Genomic DNA, 20,911 nt, shown 5'->3' with positions numbered 1-20,911 from the left:
TTTCGGGTTTCTTTGTTTCGTGGCTGCCTGTAAGGAGATGAATCTCAAGGTTGTATAATGTACACATACTTTTTTTATAATTCAAATTTTTATTATTATTTATTCTTATTTTACAAAGCAGCACAGCATATCATAGAGCAGATACAGTACAGCATATTTACACAGCCATCCCATGTCAGCAAAACATATAAAACTAAAAAACAAAAAAACTTCTAATTTAAGTTTAAATTAACATACAACCAAAATTGATCCCACACATCTTGCACTTTTCCCACATTGTTAATTCTTTCCAACATGTGTTCATATGATGAAATCTTAACCATTTCCTTAGTCCATTCCCTCACAGTGGGACATCTGGGTTTTTTCCAGTTTTGCAATATAATTCTTGCAGCTGTGATGAGACCCACCTTTAAAATAGCAAAATTGTCACTGTTTACATTAGGTACCATTGTCCTATCACCCAGGAGACAAAGCCGTGGGCACAAGGGCAGCGTAGGACCCGACCAATTCCCCAACAAATCAAGAACTTTACACCAAAATGAACGAACCATGGAACACTCCCAAATCATGTGAAAATATGTGCCCACCTCATTTTTACATTTCCAGCATAAATGATTATCAACAATCCCCATTTTCTAGAGTCTAGTTGGTGTCCAATAATATCTGTGTACTATCTTATACTGAATAAATTTCCCTCTCGCTTCCCTAATATGTCTACCCACATTTTATAAAATATTTGACCACTCACTCATTATCTTTAATATCACTTCCAAGATCCTTCTGCCATACTGCTTTGAGATTGTTACACGGTTCACCTACAGAGTGCTTGAACATTTTATAAAACACTGATGAACTTCCTGTGGCAATGTAAAGTATTCAATTAAAGGGTTACTTTGTGGGCCACCATTCTTGAATATGTTACTAATGCAATGTCTTATTTGTAAATACTTCCAGGTTCCCTTTATCGACCAAGTTATATTTCCTCTGCAAATCCACATACAACATAAAAATCCCATTCTCATAGAGATCCCTCACTGTATTTACACCTTTAATCTTCCATTCTTTCCAGTACACCATTCTTTTTGCAATGCATATCGCAAGGTTATTCCAGAGTATAACTGAATGTACACATACTTTGATAATAAATGTACTTTGAACTTTGTATTTTTAAATGACTTGACTGAGAATGTCTGTGGTCTGATAAGTATCTTCGCTGGTGACACAACAGTTAGTGGAGTTGTAGAGAGTAAGAATGGTCGCCCAAGGATACAGCAGGGCATTGAGGAGATAGCAGTAGCAGGATCTAAAATTAGATGACATAAATTTAAAACGAGAGGGGGAATGTTTAAAGACCTGAGAGGCAAGACTTTCACATGGAGCATTGTGGGTATATGGAACAAGGTGACAGAGGAGGTGGGTACAATCACAGCACATAATGAGCATTTGGACAAGTAAAGTGATAGGAAAGTAATAGGGGGTATGAGCCAAATGCTTGAAAATGGGATAGCATAGATAGGCACAATGATTAGCATTAGCATGGGTGAGTTAGGCAAAAATTTCTGATTCTGTGCTGTATGACTCTGTGACTCCATAGCTAACTAGGAAATAAAGAAATGAAAGTTGTCTACCTTGAGATCACCTTAACAACAAAAAATGATGCACATAATTCCAGTTTAAAGTTTATCTATCTACTAAAATTATTTTTTCAAGACCTGTGCTTTCTTTGGGGTTCTTGAAACTAATGCTAGAGAATGGTAAGTATTTCTGTGTTAGTCACAAGTGTCAGCAGCACGTACTCCCTCCCGACTCATGTTCCCAATTTGTTGCCAGACTTTTCCTGGAATATTGGCAGTTCAGCGTTGTGGACAACATCTTCGAAGAACTGAGTTGAAATCATTAAAGGCACTTCACGTTGAACTTATACAGTCAAGAGAGAGGACAGTGGAACATTTCACAATCAAGACTGAATTCAAAGTGGGCAAAGGTAAACAAAGATCCTGCTGTATCACCCATAACAACATAACAATGCTTTTCCTCTAACCATACAGCCCGATGCAAGTGCTCTTTTGATAACTTCGCAACTCTAATATACAGGTGAATTTTTGAGACGATACTCTATAATTAGCAAAGAAGAATTCCATATTAAACCCAACTTGATTCATATCATATGTAATTACAGATTCACTGAAACTAGAGAAGGAAATTTTGTTCCTGAGGACAATCAAAACGGTGTTTAGTTTATTATCTAGAAATAGGAGTCAATCAAGTGGATTATGATTTCACCCACTGCAGTGCATAAACAAATTTCAAATACTTGAAAGGTATTTCCAAAACTACCTTTGGCAGCATATTACGGGGAAGCAAACCAAATATGATGTTAGGCTGCAGGCTCTGCCAGTTCCTAAATAGAGTGGAGTCTCCTTGCTACACTTTTACCAAAATGATCTCACCCCCTGATTGCATCACCGCTGCAAATCAATATTTACGACTGCAATGTGAGACAGGGGAATTCTAATGTTAACCCTTGCCACTTTATGCTGTTACTTTAACAAACAGACTTTGGATGTTTGGATTGATTAGACATGTTGCATCTGTTCAACCAGTTGGCATTTGAAACAAAAATATCACGCTCGTTACATATATTTTATTTACCTCTTCCTTTGAAGAAGGTTAGGGTAAAATCTTCATTTGCTTTGTAAACAGGAGAAGAACAAATTACTTCACAACAGTGTTTGTGGTCAAGGGGTATGACTGTGCACACCTGAAATAGTCATTACTGTAAACATCAAAAGTAATTCAAAGGCAAGTTAAATCAGAAAAAAATTAAAATACTGTTCCAATATTTTACTGTAGAAAGTAATAATTGTCAATATCTGAATGTAAGTAATTGGTAGCTCTAAAATCTCTTGCAAAATTCAAACAGCATTTAACACATTGAGGTGCGTGATAATTAAATCCATATTGGAAACGTTCCCTGTGTGCCAGGAGGAAGTAGATAAGGTCACTGTGGTAAACTATGTATACCTGTCTGGACACGCCCCTCTGCTGACTGCTCCTGTGGCTCCTCCCACAGACCCCTGTATAAAGGCGATTGGAGGCACTGCTCCCCCCTCAGTCTCCAAGATGCTGTGCTTCGTTTTGCTGCTAATAAAAGCCTATTGTTCGTCTCCCGTCTCCGAGAGTTATTGATGGTGCATCAGTCACTACGTGATTACTTTTACTATTTTGTTTATTTGTTTTCCTACCTTTATTTCACCCTCCCTCTCCTGAAGATGAAACGTCAGCTGAGGTCTGACTGACAGGCTTCAGAAACCATTCCATTCACTGACTGCTCTGGGCAATGAGACACTGTTATCCCTGGCACTGGTGCATGGTGTGTGGTGTGTTGTGGGAAAGTATTGGAGTGACTTGTAAAAGATGACTATTTTCCTGTCTTGATTCCCTAATGCAATCCCTTAAACAATATTTCAGGATAAGCTTCTGTAACGGCCTTGGTCTCAATAATAATACAGCATCATTTTGAATGCATGAGCTGAAGAGGTGCATGCACAAAAGATTTTCTCATTGCTTTTCTATGACCAATTTCCTGAGAGATCATGGTCAGGAAATTCTAAATGTGGTGAAGTATTTATAGCTCTTTAAGAAACTTGATCCTCCTTGCAAAGGCTGTGCATACCGAGAGAGCTTGACAGTGTGCACACTTTCGTCAGACAGCAGGCCACAAGTTTACCAACAGTTGTACAAAAGTGATCTGCTTGCAGATGGACTCTTGCTGAGGGGTTGCTGCCAGTTTTTGACTTCCAAACAAGTCCTCTTTCTGTTGGATTTCACATCATTTACTCAACTCACCCCTCCTGCATGGCTTTTGTCCATAGGCTTTGCCCACTGATCCTTTCCTCGTAGAGCAACACCTTCAACCTCTAATTCCCTCTCCCCCCCCCCCCACCACCCACCCCCATCCCTGTCCTCAATTCCAAACAGGTTTCTAATTGGTCTTAATTACCGACCACTGTTCTGCTTCCTTTACCAACCGCACCTCATGTTGTGCAACTCTGACTGAATCCTCCCTTCAGTCCTCTGTTCCCTGTTTCGTCCACATTCAATCCTGACCCTACACTATTCCCACCACTTCCTAGTCTCCACCAAGACACTCCCCAATAACTTCCGCCCACCTGCTTTAGTAAAGGCCCTTGCAGGGAGAGATTGGTCAGCGTTGGATTGGCGTTGGAGGCTTGGCATGACCTGACAGAATCATATAAAGTTACAAGAGGTATGGACAGCATAGACATCATGAATCTTTTTTCCTCCCCAGGAAATGTCAAAAGTTGGAATTCACGGTTTTAAGGTGAGGGGGAAAAGTTTAAAGGAAGATTCACGGGGCAAGTTCTTAAACAGAATCAGAATCAGGTTTATTATCAATGACATATTCGTGAAATTTGTTGCTTTATGGCAGCAGTAAAACATATATGATTACCTCAAGTTACAATAAAACACATAAATAAACAGTACAAAAGAGGAATAGCGTGGTAGTAGATACCTGAGATGCGATGCCAGGGGAGGTGGTGGAATCAAATACAACACATCATTTAAGAGGCATTTAGAAAGACACCCGAGCCTGCAGGGAATCGACTGATAGAGACCAAGTGTATGCTGAGGGGAGCAGTTTAAATTGGCATCATGGCTGACGCAGACTTTGTGGGCTGAAAAACTTGTTCCTGTACTGTACTGTTCTATGTATGCTCTATATTCTGTGTTTTATCTTCTACCACAGCATATAAAGGGGAAGTTCTCTCATTGCCTCTATTCCAGCTTCAATGAGAACAATCCTATTGTCCCAATCCCTCATTTCTTGCAACACAGCCTCTCACACTTGCCCAATTACAGAGAAACCATGCAAACCACCACGTACAGCACCCAAAGAGGGACCGACCTGTCTGCACGGAATTGTAACTGTGCGTCATTCTAGACCTTGCAGGTTCATTAGTGGGCACCATCTAGACTCTAGGCGGAACAATTCTTTGAAGGTTTATGGCAATCATTCAATTTTTAAAAATAAAAGAATTTTGGTGGATGAGATAATTAGCAGGATAAAATGCAAACTTGGAATGCTTAGCAGACGTGGGAACTTACAGAATTAAAGATTCAAGGATTCATAATACATTTATTATCGGATTACATTTGCAGTATACAACCATGAGATCTGCCTTCCCCTCAGGCAGCCACAAAACAAGTCTAACTCTTGCTTTGGCTAGTGGCTTATTATAGGGGGTGATAGTCCCTGGCCTGGCCAAACTTAAGAAATCTCGTTTGGGTGGATGCTGCGCGATGTGTCCCCTGTTACAAATCAGTACCCCGAAATAACAAACAGTATGAAATATGCAATTAAATGATTAAGCTTTATAATTCTTACTTCGACTATATGGTTAGTAAAGAAAACAAAAAGAAGAAAAAGGGCCCATTCTCATGAAACAGTCTGTTGCACAATGTTGGAGCTCACTGATAAGCCGGTTGCCCACCATCGACCTCCTCTGATCATCACTGCCCTTCGGACCCTCGCTCCAAGTCCACTCCATCCGGCGATCTACCAGCTCTCTCCATTCGCATCTTCTCTCCTCATCTCTCCCTGGCAAAAGACCGTGAAAATCTCTCTTCCAGCTCACAAGGAAGAATAACAGTTCTCTCATTGACTAGCCCCCCCCAGCATTCCAAACCCCATTATCTCCAGTCATAACCCAAACATTGCTGCTACAGAGAAACATTACATTAGCAGTGAAACCTTACAGCATGTTACACAAGGAAAACATGGAACCTGTTCAAAGATAAAACATCGATTCCCACCTCCCCCCCCACACATGCAAAAAAAAGTTGTGCAAATGGCAACAAAAAAAAGTGAAAAACACAGAATATAAAATGCAAACACGGAAGAGTCCAGGCATATTCAGTTCAGCTCAGTGTCCATTATCTGCAGTACCCCCAATTCAAAATATGAAGACTTGCTCTACAGTAATTGCTTGTTTGACCTGCTTTTTTTTACTTTGAATTTTAAACTTTGCCCTCCTATGCAGGCAACATGTAACTAATTGCATCAGCTTAAAAAGAAATATATTTCAGATACATGCTCGTCTAGAAAAAGATATCGTAATTTTGAAATGTTAACTTTGCTTTTCCTTTGCAGATGCTGCCTGGCCAACTGTTTTCTATTTTATTATCATTGATTCAAAATGACATCTTATTCTGAACACTCCATTATAACTGCCATGCTGTCTGATTCTTCTCTTTCCTGTTTGATTTTCATCAGTTAAGATTTCTGTACAACTCTGGTTGGCTGGCTGATTCCTGTTTGATCTGGATATTCATGATTATAACTCCAAACTCCACACAGACAGAGTGTGTCCGGTTGGACTAATGTGGTTCCAGTTTCAGCTGGCAGTCATATCTGTCACTGAAATCTTTCCTAACCACTTCCCCTAAAGTAGTCTTAAAATATTCTGTTGATTCATCTGTTTTGTTTACTATTGGGGTACGCAGAATCATCTGTACATGTGTGCAAGGCATATGGTAATTTTATAATCTTCCTTTCTATTTATTCTGAAGCAGCAAACATTTCCATTCATTCATAAAAATACGCTCCTTCATTCAAAAATACCCCATCATGTATTTTGATCCAAACGATTTCATCGCGGTAGGAAACTTCTACTTAGAAGACCTAGAAAACAAAAGTGTTTATACAAGAGGGAAAAAAATTCAAGAATGAGAATTACTAAGATATGTACCTACCTTCTTGGCTGGTGGCCTGAGCACAGCTAGAAACAGGTTCTCAAACGAAACAAAGAGCACATCCACATCCAAAAGGAATGAGATAACATAAAGGTTGGAGTTATGTTTTGTGTGAAGAAATGTACAGGTACAGGTATGTCAAACTCTATATGATCTGTGAGTGCACAGCACTTTCCAGAAGTGGAACTTCCCAGTGGCCAAACATTTAAGTTCTGATTCCCATTCCTGTTCTGACATGACAGTCCATGGCTTCCTCTTGTGCCACATTGAGGCCACCTTCTGGTTGAAGGAACAACACCTATTATTCCATTTGGATAGCCTCCAACCTGATGGCAAAAATATTGATCTCTCCTTCCAGTTAAAAACAAATTTTCCCTCCTCCACCCTCATTTTCTATTCCCCACCCTGGCCTCTTACCTCTTCTCACCTGCCCGTCACCTCCCCCTGGTGCCCCTCCTTCTTCCCTTTCTCGTGGATCGCTCTCCTCTCCTGTCAGGTTCCTTCCTCTCCAACCCACCTGGCTTCACCTATCACCTTCTAGCTAGAATATCCTCCTTCCCCTCCACCCACCTTTTCATTCTGACACCTTCTTCCTTCCTTTCCAGTCCTGAAGAAGGGTCTTGGTCTGAAATGTCGACTCTTTATTCATTTCCATCGATGTTGCTTGACCTGCTGAGTTCCTCCAGCATTTTTGTGTGTGTTGCTTTGGACCTCCAGCATCTGCAGAATTTTTTGCTTTTACAATTTTCATTTTTGTCTACTTCCTTGGCTATAAAGTGGTTTGGAACATTCAGAGGTCTGAAGGGTGGTATATAAATAAAAGTTGTTTTCAGAGGCGTGAAAGGCAGAACGTTCAGAAGAGTGAAGAGCGGTACATAAGTACAGGATTTTTTTCCAGAGGTCTGAAGGCTGGAACATGGATATGTTTCTTTTCATGTATTCTGTAGGTGGGTCTTACTCCCCTCCCCATCATCAATCATCCCCTACTGTCTGCCTTTATCGATTTTTTCTGGACCTCGATAGGTATGAATTTAGTTTTGGCTAATCACATTTCTGATTAGTTGTGGGTCTAATTGTTTGGCTCGTGATTGTAGATATTCCTTGTCCCTCACCTGTGTTTTAAATGTTTTATGTGTTTGCAGGAAAAGGGTAAGGAGAAATGCAAAATATACGAAGCTTTTTGAAAAATATCCTGGTTTTACTCTGAATACTCTATTGTGGCAAATACATCCAAAGTAATGTACATGCAAGTACACTGAGTAATCTGCACCTGGATGGTGTGAATGTGAGGCACTTTCTACTAACATTGGTGCCTGTGGTTAAAATGTCCTTGCATTGCCACTGCCACTTTGTCTTGGGCATGATGCCAGCAAGGATATTAGGTAATAAACAAGATTATTCTAGGATGTACAATTGCAGGGCTTCTAATCATAGATAATCAGAAGTCCCAATTCATTATGCCTTGCTACTATGGTGAGAATCAAATGATGCTGCTCTGGATTGCCAGAACTGCAGAGTATTTTATTACAAGGCAAAGATAAGCTGGCATTGAAATTACTGTAATGAGCCACCTTGCTCAGCCGGTGGTGTAGTGACTTCAGGGCGAGCGGTCCCGAGTTTGAATCCGGCCAGCTCCTTGCATGCTTGCTGGGTTGAGCATCGAGCTAGCAACTCGACCCTCACAAAAAAAACAGACAAAAACACCAAAGAAACGGCAAGGTTGCTGACCGATGCACAAAACGGGGCGCAGAGAGGAACGAGCTAACTAATGTGATATTTTACCCTTATGTTATTCTGAACTGAGAGTTGGTAGTAACTAGTAACTGAAGATATGTTGGTAATAGTGTGCTGAAAACTTTTCTGTCAAATACACATGAATTAAAAAGGTTCAAAAATCCATCCAATTATTCCCTAAATTCTGAAGCACACATTTTTAGCAGATGAATTGTAGAACTTTTCTGCACATTTTGAAGCATGGTTAAAGCAACATACTGATTGCATCATGTTTTCCCATTATTCAATTTTCCTTATCACTGTAAGGAAAGAACATCAAGTCAGAGTAACTGAGCCATGGAGCACAGGACCAGGACTTTCAGACCCCAGCTCCATCAAATCATAGAAATCTACAGCACATCACAGGCCCTTCGGCCCACAGTGTTGTCCTGACCATGTAACCTACTCTAGAAACTGCCTAGAATTACCCCACCGCATAGTCCTCTATTTTTCTAAGTTGCGTGTACCTGTCTAAGGCTACATCCACACTAGACCTGATAATTTTGAAAACGCCGGTTTCGCATAAAAACGACAGGCGTCCACACTATGCATTTTTGAAAATATCTCTATCCACACTGAAACGGAAATTTCAGCAAATCCCCTCCTCCTGCGCGTGCGCAGAACACATCTTCCAAAAACAAGCAGCATGTTTGGTGTCGAATCTCGCCGTAAAAGTGCACGTTTGTGTAGTTACAGACTAGAAAAACTTAAAACGACGGACAGCTGTTGGCTCTCACACAGGAGAACTTAAAACTAAAAAAAAACAAATACTGGAGCGTACGGAGGCAACCGACAGGAAGTTCACGGACAGATTGACCCGGCTGACGACAAACATTGAAAAACTGACTAACTCTGTTGCATTAATAAAGCACCTTGTTAAATGTATAAAACATGTCTGCATCAATGTTATCTTGTATTTCCATACAATGTTACATTAGGCTGTTACACATCTATTGTCAGAGAAGTACTTGCATAAATAGGTGAACCACCTTCATACGAGCAAGGACAGAAAACAGGGCAAAGTGAATATACTTATTTATTCAGTAAGTTATGGGTCAAAGTATTTGGTGAGTACACTTCTAACTCTTCTGGCTTCAGTCTCGTTGCCATCAGTTCTGAAATTGTTAGGTTGCGTTCAAGAAAACAATGAAATAGTCTGACAGTGTTTTCAGAAGTCTCCGGTTACCCCATCCACACTGATCTGACCGAGCAGCGTTTTCAAAAATACCCACTCTGGAAAGCGTTTCTGAAAAGCTCTGGTTTCGGGGGATGAAAATGCCGTTTTAGTGTGGACTGAGGGTAAAAACGAAGAGAAAAAGCTTTGGTTACAGATTTATCCGGCGTAGTGTGGATGTAGCCTAAGAGTCTCTTAAAAGACCCTATTGCATCTGCCTCCAAATACCCATTTACAAAACATCTAATCTCATTTACTTGGTCCTAAACCTTCTGTTCCTTTGTAATGCAGACAGTCATCTGAATACTTCTTAAATATCGCGAGAGTATCTGCTTCCACCAGCCTGAGTGTTCTAGATTGTAACTCATCACTGGGTGAAAATATTCTTCCTCAGGTCCCCTCTAGACCCTTTCCCCCTTACTGTAAATCTGGCTTTTGTAGATTTTGAAGCCTTTGTTCTGAGAAAATATTTCCCAATACCTACCCTGCCTCTGCTCCTCATAATTCTGCATCCTTCAATCAGGAGCTGCCAATTAAAATAATGGTAGTCGACAGAGTCAAAAAGCAGAATAACAAAGAAAAAGTGAGTCATTGATACAAATGCCCACTGTAGATGTATCAGGCCAATAACTGAAGACATTATTGTTTTAGATGTAGCTCACGTCTGTCACTAGACTCCTACAGTGTCATTAGATACTGTACTTAACATCTGTTTCATTACCTTCCAGTTCCAAAGAGAAATTTTTGGCTTTTAGTGCTGAGAATATTGTAGATTTCTGCTCCAAGTAATCTTTGGAGTTTTTGGGCTTGAAGGGTGTATTTTATAAAGCCTGATTTTCCATACGCTTTATGCAATAAGAAATGTTAATTCAGTAGACATCATTAAAAGGGCACACAGAGTCTGACAACTAGACTTAATGTAATCCATTGAATGTGCTTTTATTTTCTATTTCACGGTCTGACACATCTACTAGTCCTCTTCATTATCCCACAAACAGAAACAGAAATACTTGAAGCTGAACTAATCAGGATATTGAATAAACATGGTTTCAAAGGATTCATACATGCAAACTGAATGTGAATAGATTATTGTAAAAACCTCAGCTCTTTGTCATCTCTCAATACAGAATTTCAGCTGTACATGGTGTGCATGTGTGTGTCTGTGTTTGTACCCATATGCATGTGCACACGTGTAATTTAGGTTCTGGAATTAAACTATATAATGCTAACATATGGAAGCTTAACTTAACCATTTGCAAAAAATTCTTTCCACTATTTTTGGAAAGTCATTATTCCCAAATTAATAGATTAATAACTAACAATTTTTAATGGATTATGAGTCTGGTTTTGAGCATGGTTTTGGAAATGATTCGTCTTTGTAGCTTTGTGCAGCTAGTGACACTGAATGCACAGACCTGTGAAATATGCAGAATAGAAGTTATTATTTTGGTCCTGCTGCAATACTCACTTGTGCCTGCCTGCCACACTGAGTCACGCACAGGAGAACAGCAGGAAGAGGATCCTCTCAGATGAAACTTAAACAGATCCTTAATCAGCACCAGGTTTGTTAGGGATTAAGAGAAGTGTATGGTCCAACCAAGCAGAATTTTGGAATTGTAAGATGTCAGAGTTGTGTTCCTGAGCTGAAGGCTGTTTGCATTTTAACTCAAATCTTTGTGCAGTAGTGTGGTCCTGCAGTACCTCCACATCGCTGAGAGCAGGAAGTCTCCTTGCTGTGAGAAAGCAGAAAAGGATGCACCCTCAGATTCTCCCAAGAGTAAACCTTTCACATCACGCTCTGTATTTGGAGGTGAAGATTTTAGAAGCAAGTGACCACTGCTACATGCCACACCCATACAGCAGTACCTGGGCTGATTCCCAGTAGAGATCCCAGTTCAGAGTGGCTCCAGCTCTGTTAGATAGGTCATTTCAGGCTGCACTCCCACCGATACACTGCAGTTTGCTCTTCACTTCGGCACTCACAGTGTGACAAGAGTGCAACACAGCAGGCCAGGCAGTATCTATAGGAAGAAGCACTTTCGACGTTTCGGGTCGAGACAAAGCGAGTCCTGACAAAGGGTTTCGGCCCGAAACGTCGACAGTGGTTCTCCTTATAGATGCTGCCTGGCCTGCTGCGTTCCACCAGCATTTTGTGTGTGTTGCTTGAATTTCCAGCATCTGCAGATTTCCTCGTGTTTACAGTGTGATGAGAGCTCTTTTCCCAATGTGAGCAACAATTGGTAGAAGAAAGAGGATTTTCTCAGTAACATAGACAGATGCCTTATTGATCCCAAAGGAAATTACAGTGTCACAGTTGCATTACAAGTGCACAAGTACAAATATTAGAAGAGAAATGAAAAAGAATAAAAAATCAGTTACCTCAAGCAGTCTAACAGGAGGGGGTCATCACTTCCCTGATGATAGATTGACTCATTATGGAGCCTAATAGCCAAGAGTATGAATGACCTCATATAACACTCATTGGAGCAGCAGGGTTGTCTTAGTCTATTACTAAACTGTTCCTCTGTTCAGCCAAAGTGGCATACAGAAGGTGAGAAACATTGTCCAGAATTGCCAGGATTTTCTGAAGGGTCCTTTGTTCTACCACAGCCTTCAGAACGTCCAATACGGCTGCTATAACAGAGCCAGTCTTTCTAATCAGTTTATTGAGCCTGTTGGCATCACCCGTGTTGATGCCATTACCCCACCACACCACCACACAGACTAGTTGAACATGTGAAGGAGAGGCTTGCACACTCCCGAGGATTTCAGTCTCCTCTGGAGGTAGAGGTGACTCTGCCCTTCTTGTACACAGCCTCTGTGCTGGTGCTCCACTCAAGTCTGTCATCCAGGTGCACCCCAGGTCCTCACCATCAATAGTAACAGGGGACAGTGCAGGCTTAGTCTTCCTGAAGTCCATCACCATCTCCTCTGTCTTACAGTGAATACTAGACAGCTCATGTGACATTCAGGGCAACAAGCGTAAACCTGAATTGTTCATCAACCACAATGAAAATGAAAACAGAGTGTAGAGATTGTCAGGAGATCCGAAGCATCACGTCTACTCCAAGATCAATCTAGCCCTTCTCTGCCACTTGGCCCTCCATTTTTCTGTCACCCACGTGCCTATCTAAGAGTCTTTTAAATGTCTCTAATGTATCTGCCTCTTCCAGCACCATTCCTGGCACTTACCAATCAATGTAAAATATCCTACCTCTGATATCTCCTCCTCCAACCTTAAAATTATGCTCTCTCCTATTTGCCATTCTGGTCCTAGGGAAAAGGCGCTGGTTGCCTCTTATCATCTTACACACCTCTCTCTACCAAGTCACTTCTCATCATCCTTTGCTCCAAAGCTCACTAAACCTTTCCTCATAAGACATGCTCTCTCATCCAGGCAGCATCCTGGTATAGCTCCTCTGCACCCTTTCTAAAGTTTCCACATCCTTCCGAAAAATTAGGAGTCTAGAAATGAACACAGTACTCCAAGTGTCATCTAGTCAGGGTTTTATGGAGCTGCAACATTATCACTTGCTTTTTAAAATAGTATTGCTGACACACAGCTCCTGTCCAACCTTTGGCACTGCGTTATGGGGATCCACAGTCACCATGGCCAATTCCTTGAAGTAACCTTGGCCTTTACTCCACTTTCACTGTCACTGCTCCTTCACCCCCGCCAGCCTGCTACACTACCCTTCTCCAAAGAAACATGATCCTCGAAATCCATCCCTTTCCCCTGATATCCCCACTCCTTAAATTCTTTCCTAATCACAAGCCTTGTGTATCAGAGAAAATGCTCTTGAAGATGAAGAGTATGGTGGCACTGCACTCTGAGACGTCTGTTCAGAGTTCCTCAGAGTGGGGAAGGCGTGACAAAGGAGGGGTTCGGCTAAGGCTATCATAATAAAATCTTCATCCCCCACAGTACTGAGTGACTAAGATAAAAATTGACAAAATGTATTGCTTCATCCACGTGAGCCTTGTCCTAAGTGTAATGTTGGCTTCAGCTATTAAATAACAATGGTGGGCCACTTTGTCATTGCTGATAAAATGACATATTATGTGAGAAAGATATCCTGTCGGAATGCGTCTCCGTTTATACCATGGAATTGAATGAGGAAAAGGCGACCACATTTCAGAAAATAGCAATAAAGACAGTTTTCCAGGAACACAACCCCTCTATAATGCAGGGGTTGACTGTATAAGAGCTAGAAAAGATCAATTCTCAGAGAATGAATATCTTATTTAGTTTGCAGATGATTTAGTCCGCACTGATTTTTTTTGTAGTAATTCGAAGGTCTCTGTAAAACCATGTCCATTAGACACAGGAGCAGAATTAGGCCTTTCAGCCCATCGAGTCTGCTCTGCCATCCCACATCCCATTCAACCTCATACCCCTGCCCTCTCACCATATCCCTTGATGTCCCAACCAATCGGGAATCCATCATCTTCTGCTTTGAATATACCCACAGACTTGGCCTCCACTGCAGTCTGTAGCAGAGCATTCCACAGATTCACCACTCTTTAGCTAAAAAAATTCCTCGTTACTTCTGTTCTAAGGGGTCACCCCCCAATCTTAAGACTGTGCCCTCTAGTTTTGGATACCCCCACCAGAGGAAACATCCTCTCCACATCCACCACATCCTTTCAACATTTGGTGGGCTCCAATGAGATCCCCACGCATTCTTCTAAATTCCAGTGAGTACAGGCCCAAAGCTGCCAAACGCTCCTCATATATTAACCCCTTTATTCCTGGAATAATCCTCGTGAATCTCCTCTGGACTCTCTCCAATGACAATACATCCTTTCTGAGATAAGGGGCCCAAAACTGTTGACAATACTCCAAGTGCAGCCTGACTAGTGTCTTATAAAGCTTCAGCATTATCTCCTTGTTTGTATATTCTATTCCCCTTGAAATAAATGGCAACATTGAATTTGTCTTTTTTTTTTTACCACAGAGACAACCTGTAAATCAACCTCCTGTGAGTCTTACACGAGGATTCCTAAGTCCCTTTGTACCTCTGATGTCTGAATTGTCTCCCCATTTAGATAATAGTCCGCACTATTGTTTCTTTTACCAAAATGCATAATCATACATTTCCCAACACAGTATTCCATCTGCTACTTTTTTGCCCATTCTTCCAAATTGTCTAAGTCCCTCTGCAATCACATTGCTTCCTTGACACTACCTATCCCTTCACCTATCTTCGTATCATCCACAAACTTTGTCACAAAGCCATCAATTTCATTATCTAAATCTTTGACAAACAATGTGCAAAATAGTGGTCCCAATACTGACCCCTGAGGAACACCACTACCCACTGGCAGCCAACCAGAAAGGGCCCCCTTTATCCCCACTCACAGCCTCCTGCCTGTCAGCTATTCTTCTACCCATACCAGTAAATTTCCTGTAACATCATAGGATTTCATCTTGTTAAACAGCCTCAGGTGAGGCACCTTATAAAACCTTTAATTGCTTGACTTGCTCTTGGTTCTATTTTCTGTTTATCTTGAGATCTTACATTTTTCTCAGGTTCACTTTTCCTGCTTGCTTCTTCCCTGATCTGGATTCTCCTACGAGGCTAAATTCTGTTGATAACTACATGCAAATCACAGACATCTATACTGCTCCATTCACTGATTGCTCAGCACCCTTCCACCGTCCAATGGCAGATTGGGCTGTTCCTGATCAGGTTCACCTCTCACCATCCTCCTGCCTCTCTTTGTTCCATCTCCCTCCTCGCTGACTAATCCCATGGATTTGGCTCCTTTGATTCCTGTTTTCACTTACTGGCCTAAAGAAGTTGCAATATGCTTATTGCAATCCCTGCACCTCAGATTACTAGGGTCCTCAGTTCGGCTCCAAGATTGATCTGTGCTATCTAATAGATGACACTTCATTATCCTCTCACCCTTTGGATCCACCCGATTAAGTCCAGCAGCAGTAGCTGCTGATATTCTACTCTTCAAACCATTCCCGGATCCTTTCCCTCCCCAGAACTAACAGTGAACCTTGGCACTAGTGCACAATTCTATGTTTCTATAAACACCACCCACCTAACTTCGTCAATTCTCTCCCCTACCCCTTCTCCCTTTTTCTATTCCACAGTTTGGGTTCTCCCTTAACCCTGCTGTTTTCTTGCTGGCCTATCCCCTCCCCCTGGTGCCCCTCCTCCTTGCCTTTTCCCATGGTCCACTCCTAAAAGATTCCTTCTTTTTCAGCCCTTCCACCTATTACCTCCCGGCTTCTCACTTCAGCCCTCTTCTAAACCTGTCAACCCTACCCCTCACCCGATTTCACCAATCACCTGCCAGCTTGTACTCCTCCCCTCTCCCACCTTCTGCCCCCTTCCTTTCCAGCCCTGATGAAGGGTTTCAGCCCGAACCATCGACAGTTTATTGCTCTCCATAGATGCTGTCTGGCCTCCTGAAATCCTCCAGCATTTTGTGTACGTTACCCATCCACAGATCTACTTCATCTTCCATTGGACTTCAGACTTCAACACTCAGATCTTCTTTTGGCTCCTTCCTCTGCTCTCACCTGCTTCGGAATTTTATTTTATTTGCTATGATTTCTTACTTGACCAATAATTGCTAGCTTTATCTTTTCTCACTTTTAAGAATCTGTCCCCAGGTCCTCATTTTAAGTCATACAAAACTGGACAATGATGGAAGTACTCAGTGACTCATGCAGCATCTGTGGAAAAAGCAACAGAATTTCTTTTTTTTTAGAAAGAGGAACGGAATTAACATTTCAGCTGAAGGAGCCTTCCGCAGAAGTAAATAATTAAGCATAATGTTCATTCTTTTTAAATGCATCAGCAGATGACACAGACTGTTTTCCGGGACTGCAACCCCGTCCACTTCCCCCAATACATGGGGGTCATCTGTGTACATATAAGACAATATAGGAAACAGTCTAGTGCACAGGATTCCATAAGGTTTTTAATCCTCCCATGCATAAAAGAGCTTGTAAAAAAAATAAACTTTAAGTCTTGAGAAGTGTGGGAATTCCCAATTAGCTACACAGGAGTTATTAATGCATGGGATGACATAGTTATCCAGTGCATTGGTTAATAGACCCCTACAATTTTAAAACAGATAATCAAGGCATTTTGTAGCTAGCTTTTGGTTACTTTGATCTAAGAATAATAGATTCCTACTAGTTTATTTTCTAGAAGCAAGTACACTGTTGTAACAGTTAGAAAAATGATCATTTCACTGAAGAGGATGACCGGTTGTTTTCTGGAGATGTATAAAATCACAAGGGGCTGAGATAGGGTAAGTGCACTCTTGTCATTTTCCTAGCAAGAACTAGAGGGCATAGGTTTAAGGCGAGGGGAAAGGTTTGGTGGGAAACTGAGCAGCAATTTTTTCACCAAGATGGTTGTCCTTATATGGAGTAAGCTGCCAAAGGAATTCGTTGAGGCAGGCACATTAACAAGGTTTAAAAGGCACTTGGGTAGGAAGGGTTTCGAGGGACATGGGCAGATGGGACTAGTTGAAATGAGCATCTGAGTTACCGTGGGCCAGTGGGTTAAAGGGCCTGTTTCCATGTTGTATATCTCTGTTACCCTAGTCCTCTTTGGATAATTCTGATTAACTAAAGGGAATTGACTTACCCTGATGAAATGATTTAATCAACCCAGATTTTAGTTGGATTGGGGTCTCCTGCAGCCTACCTGAACTGAATAACCACAAGCTGTGCAGAAATCTGACCAAGAAAATAACAACAGAAAGTCATTCTGTTGTGAAATACTTTTACCTGAGTTTGAAAGATTACAGTAATCTTGATGTAACAGCTGACAATAAATACCTTTCCCTTTCTCTCCTCCTGTAGTAGTTGAAACATCACTGTCCTGGGATCGATCAGATAACAATCAAAATGCAGGGCAACTTCCAATGAACAAGCAGTTCATCCTTCCTGACATGGTGACTGTGCGGCTGAGAGTTTGTACATTAATATAAAATTTCTCTGGCATGAACAACAGAAGCTGCAGTTTCTAACTTAACATAACCCTGATTTTATATTCCTTCCCCTCCTGGCCTGAGGAATCAATGTTTTGGCTGTTTTCCCCTGTCCTGTCTGGCTCTCGAACCAAAGGGGATAACTTCACTCAACTTCACTTGCCCCATCATCGAAATGTTCTCACAATCTATAAACTCATTTTCAAGGATTCTTCATCTCATGCTTTTGACATTTCATTGTTTATTTATTAATTATTATTATTATTATTGTTTCTTTCTTATTGTATTTGCACAGTTTGTTGTCTTTTGCACACTGGCTGAATGCCTAGTTGATGCGGTCTTTCATTGATTCTATGATGGTTATTATTCTATTATAGATATATTGAGTATACCAGCAAGAAATTGAATCTCAGTGTTGTGTATGGTGACACATATGTACTTTGATAATAAATTACTTTGAACCTCTTGACAATCGTATGATACAAGTTTCATTGTTGGAAAGTCATAATTTTGATTTGCATTCTCGGTTTTTAGACGCATTTTCAGGAGTTACATTTTAGGTGATGAAAAGAATACTTTCAAATTGATTACAGTAACTACTGTCTGCTGTTGAAGTTTGCTGTTGGAATAGGCCATCAGTACAATTTACTTTTCCTGATTCTGGTGTACGGTGACAAGGCCTTGAATAAGGCAGTCATCATGAGAGTGGGCCAGAAAAGGTACCACCCATGAAATAGCTAAAGAAAACACTGACAGCCAGCAAGATTACAGCCCAGGCTTTGCCAACACTGTTGAGCACTTTCAATATTTCTGAATATACCTTATATAAAAATATTTAAAGCCAATTAAACACCAAAAAAACTAAAGAAACCATCCTAGTCAAAATACTAAATTTAAATATGAACTTTTAAACAAACTAAATTAATAAAAAAAATATAATTAACCTCATTCTTACTTCTTCCCATATGGTTGTTCCTGGTGATTAAATTGTATAGACTTGCTGTTCTTACATTTAACAATGGCACAATCTAACATGGACACTCATTCAAAGAGTTGATTTTCTACTGTGACTGCGGGGAGTTATAGCAAGTTTATACTTGGCTCTTAGAATCCTAGTCCAGGAAATGTCTAGAAGAGTTGGCCAGAAAACTTGGGACTTCCAAGTTTGCAAAGAAACTGCCAGCACTTCCCAGCATTTAGATCCTGAGATGTGGAAGAGTGCACACTTTCATTGCTAATGACCAAATGTGAATTTAATCTCTTTGCCTTTTACTGGACGGAATTCTTTGGTAGGTGCCTAAAGCACAATTTGTACACTGTTAATATTTAAAGAACGGAATTGGCCCGCAGACAAACTTGCAGGTTAAGATCATTTGTCTCCAACAGACAGCATCCAAAATATCCAGCTCATATTGGAGGCAGTTTTACAACTCCTGGCTGTATTTATGTGGGAAGGGGGAGAGAGGGGGGGGGGGAGAGAGGGGGGGGGGGAGAGAGGGGGGGGGAGAGAGGGGGGGGGAGAGGGGGGGGAGAGGGGGGGGAGAGAGGGGGGGGAGAGAGGGGGGGAGAGAGGGGGGGAGAGAGGGGGGGGAGAGAGGGGGGGGAGAGAGGGGGGGGAGAGAGGGGGGGGAGAGAGGGGGGGGAGAGAGGGGGGGAGAATAAATGGGGGGGAATAAACGAGGGGGGAATAAACGAGGGGGGAAAGGATACCACAGGAAGATGAGACTGCAGAATTGAGATTAAAATCGGGTTGGGTCAGCCAAATTCTTATTAAATAGTGGGGCAGGACTGAGGGGCTCAGTATCCTACTCCTCCTCTTAATCCATTATATTCATATGCATCTCCAAAGACAGTAGCGTAGCAGTTAGCATGGCACTATTACAGCTTATGGGTCAGAGTTCAGAGTTCAATTTCTGGTATGATCTGTAAGGAATCTGTACATCCTCCCCACGAGATGTGAGGGTTTTCTCCCGCAGTGCAAAGAAGTACTGTAACTGTTAGTAGGTTAATTGGTCATTCTAAATCACTCCTGTGTTCAGGCAGGGGTTAAACCAAGGTTTGTTGCTGGTGTGGCTTGAAGGGCCAATAATGCACTGCAACTCAATAAGTACTATAAATAAATAAAAGAATTCCTTCTCTTGGTGAGAAATGAAATATTCAGCAATGCAGGAGAGACACTGGCGCTCCACTGGAAGCCGTGTGGTGTGGCGGTCAAGCCGGAGTCGGAGCGGTCCCCAGTGCTTGCTCGGCAGAAGGCAGGCAGTATTGTGTTCAGTTACAGATTGCTGCAACACTCGTGGAGCCAGGGACTTGGACTAATTATTTTTGTGTGACTGGATATGTGCTATCTGTGCCTTGTGCTGGGTGTGTGTTGGTGCTGTGTTTTGCACCTTGGCTCCAGAGAAATACTGTTCGTTTGGCAGCATTTATGGGCAATTATGTATGGTTGCATGACAATTAAACAAACTTGAACTATAACTTGAGGTGAGATTAATAATGCCAGATGAGTTCATATCTTGGGAGTGGCTTATAAAGGTGTACAAAACATGACAGACTTGCCGATTCATCAGCACAGCTTTATAGAATACTAAAGACAGGAAGGTGAGGGACTGTGATGTGAGCTGTGGATTAAGTTAATGAGAAACCAGTTATTCAGTGAAATATTGCCTCATCTGGAACAACCGTTTGGGGCTCTAAATGGTAGTGAGGGAGGAGGTGTAAAGGCAGTTGTGGAACTTGACATGCTTGCGGGGTTATGTGCCATGAGGGAGATCAGTGGGCAGGTATGAGTGGTCAAGGGAATGTGGAGGGTGGTGGTTGGAAAGGGAAAGACGTGCTTAGTGGTATGATGTCATTCTAGAAGGTGGAGGTTATGGAGAATGATGTACTGGATATAGAGGCTCATTTGGTGGTAGGTAAAGACCAGGGGGACACTATCACTATTATAGGGTGAGAGGAGATGTGTGGGAAATGGAGGAGATGTTGGTGAGGGCAGCATCAATGGTGGGAGACTGGAGAACAGGAACAAAATTTTAGACTGTACTCCTTATACAATAATACAAAGAGTCTAGGAACAATGGCAATGAATTGAGGGCACAGATCGCTGCATGCTGGCAGGGAATCCTGGTCTTTATTAGAACATGTCAGCTCAACCCTCCTGTTGAAAGTTTTCAGATTAGATTGACAGGGGTAAAGTAGAAATTGGTGTCAGATACAGGT

The 20,911-nt window shown here is 41.6% G+C and overlaps 1 long non-coding RNA gene across 1 annotated transcript in view; it reads left to right on the top strand.

Annotated features, from left to right (window-relative positions):
- The window catches only part of LOC140726652 (uncharacterized), a 54,811-nt gene extending 36,738 nt beyond the window's left edge, over positions 1 to 18,073 (top strand). Inside the window, exons 2-3 of the long non-coding RNA XR_012098690.1 lie at positions 1,831 to 1,984; positions 17,565 to 18,073. This is a non-coding gene — a long non-coding RNA (uncharacterized lncRNA). The remainder of the gene's footprint in view (positions 1 to 1,830; positions 1,985 to 17,564) is intronic.
- Positions 18,074 to 20,911: the final 2,838 nt, after the last annotated feature.

The sequence above is a fragment of the Hemitrygon akajei genome, chromosome 4 (genome assembly GCF_048418815.1).
Source record: "Hemitrygon akajei chromosome 4, sHemAka1.3, whole genome shotgun sequence".
In the NCBI taxonomy this organism is placed as follows: Eukaryota; Metazoa; Chordata; class Chondrichthyes; order Myliobatiformes; family Dasyatidae; genus Hemitrygon; species Hemitrygon akajei.
Note: the sequence above shows the minus strand (reverse complement) of the source record. Positions and strands in the feature narration are given on the sequence as shown.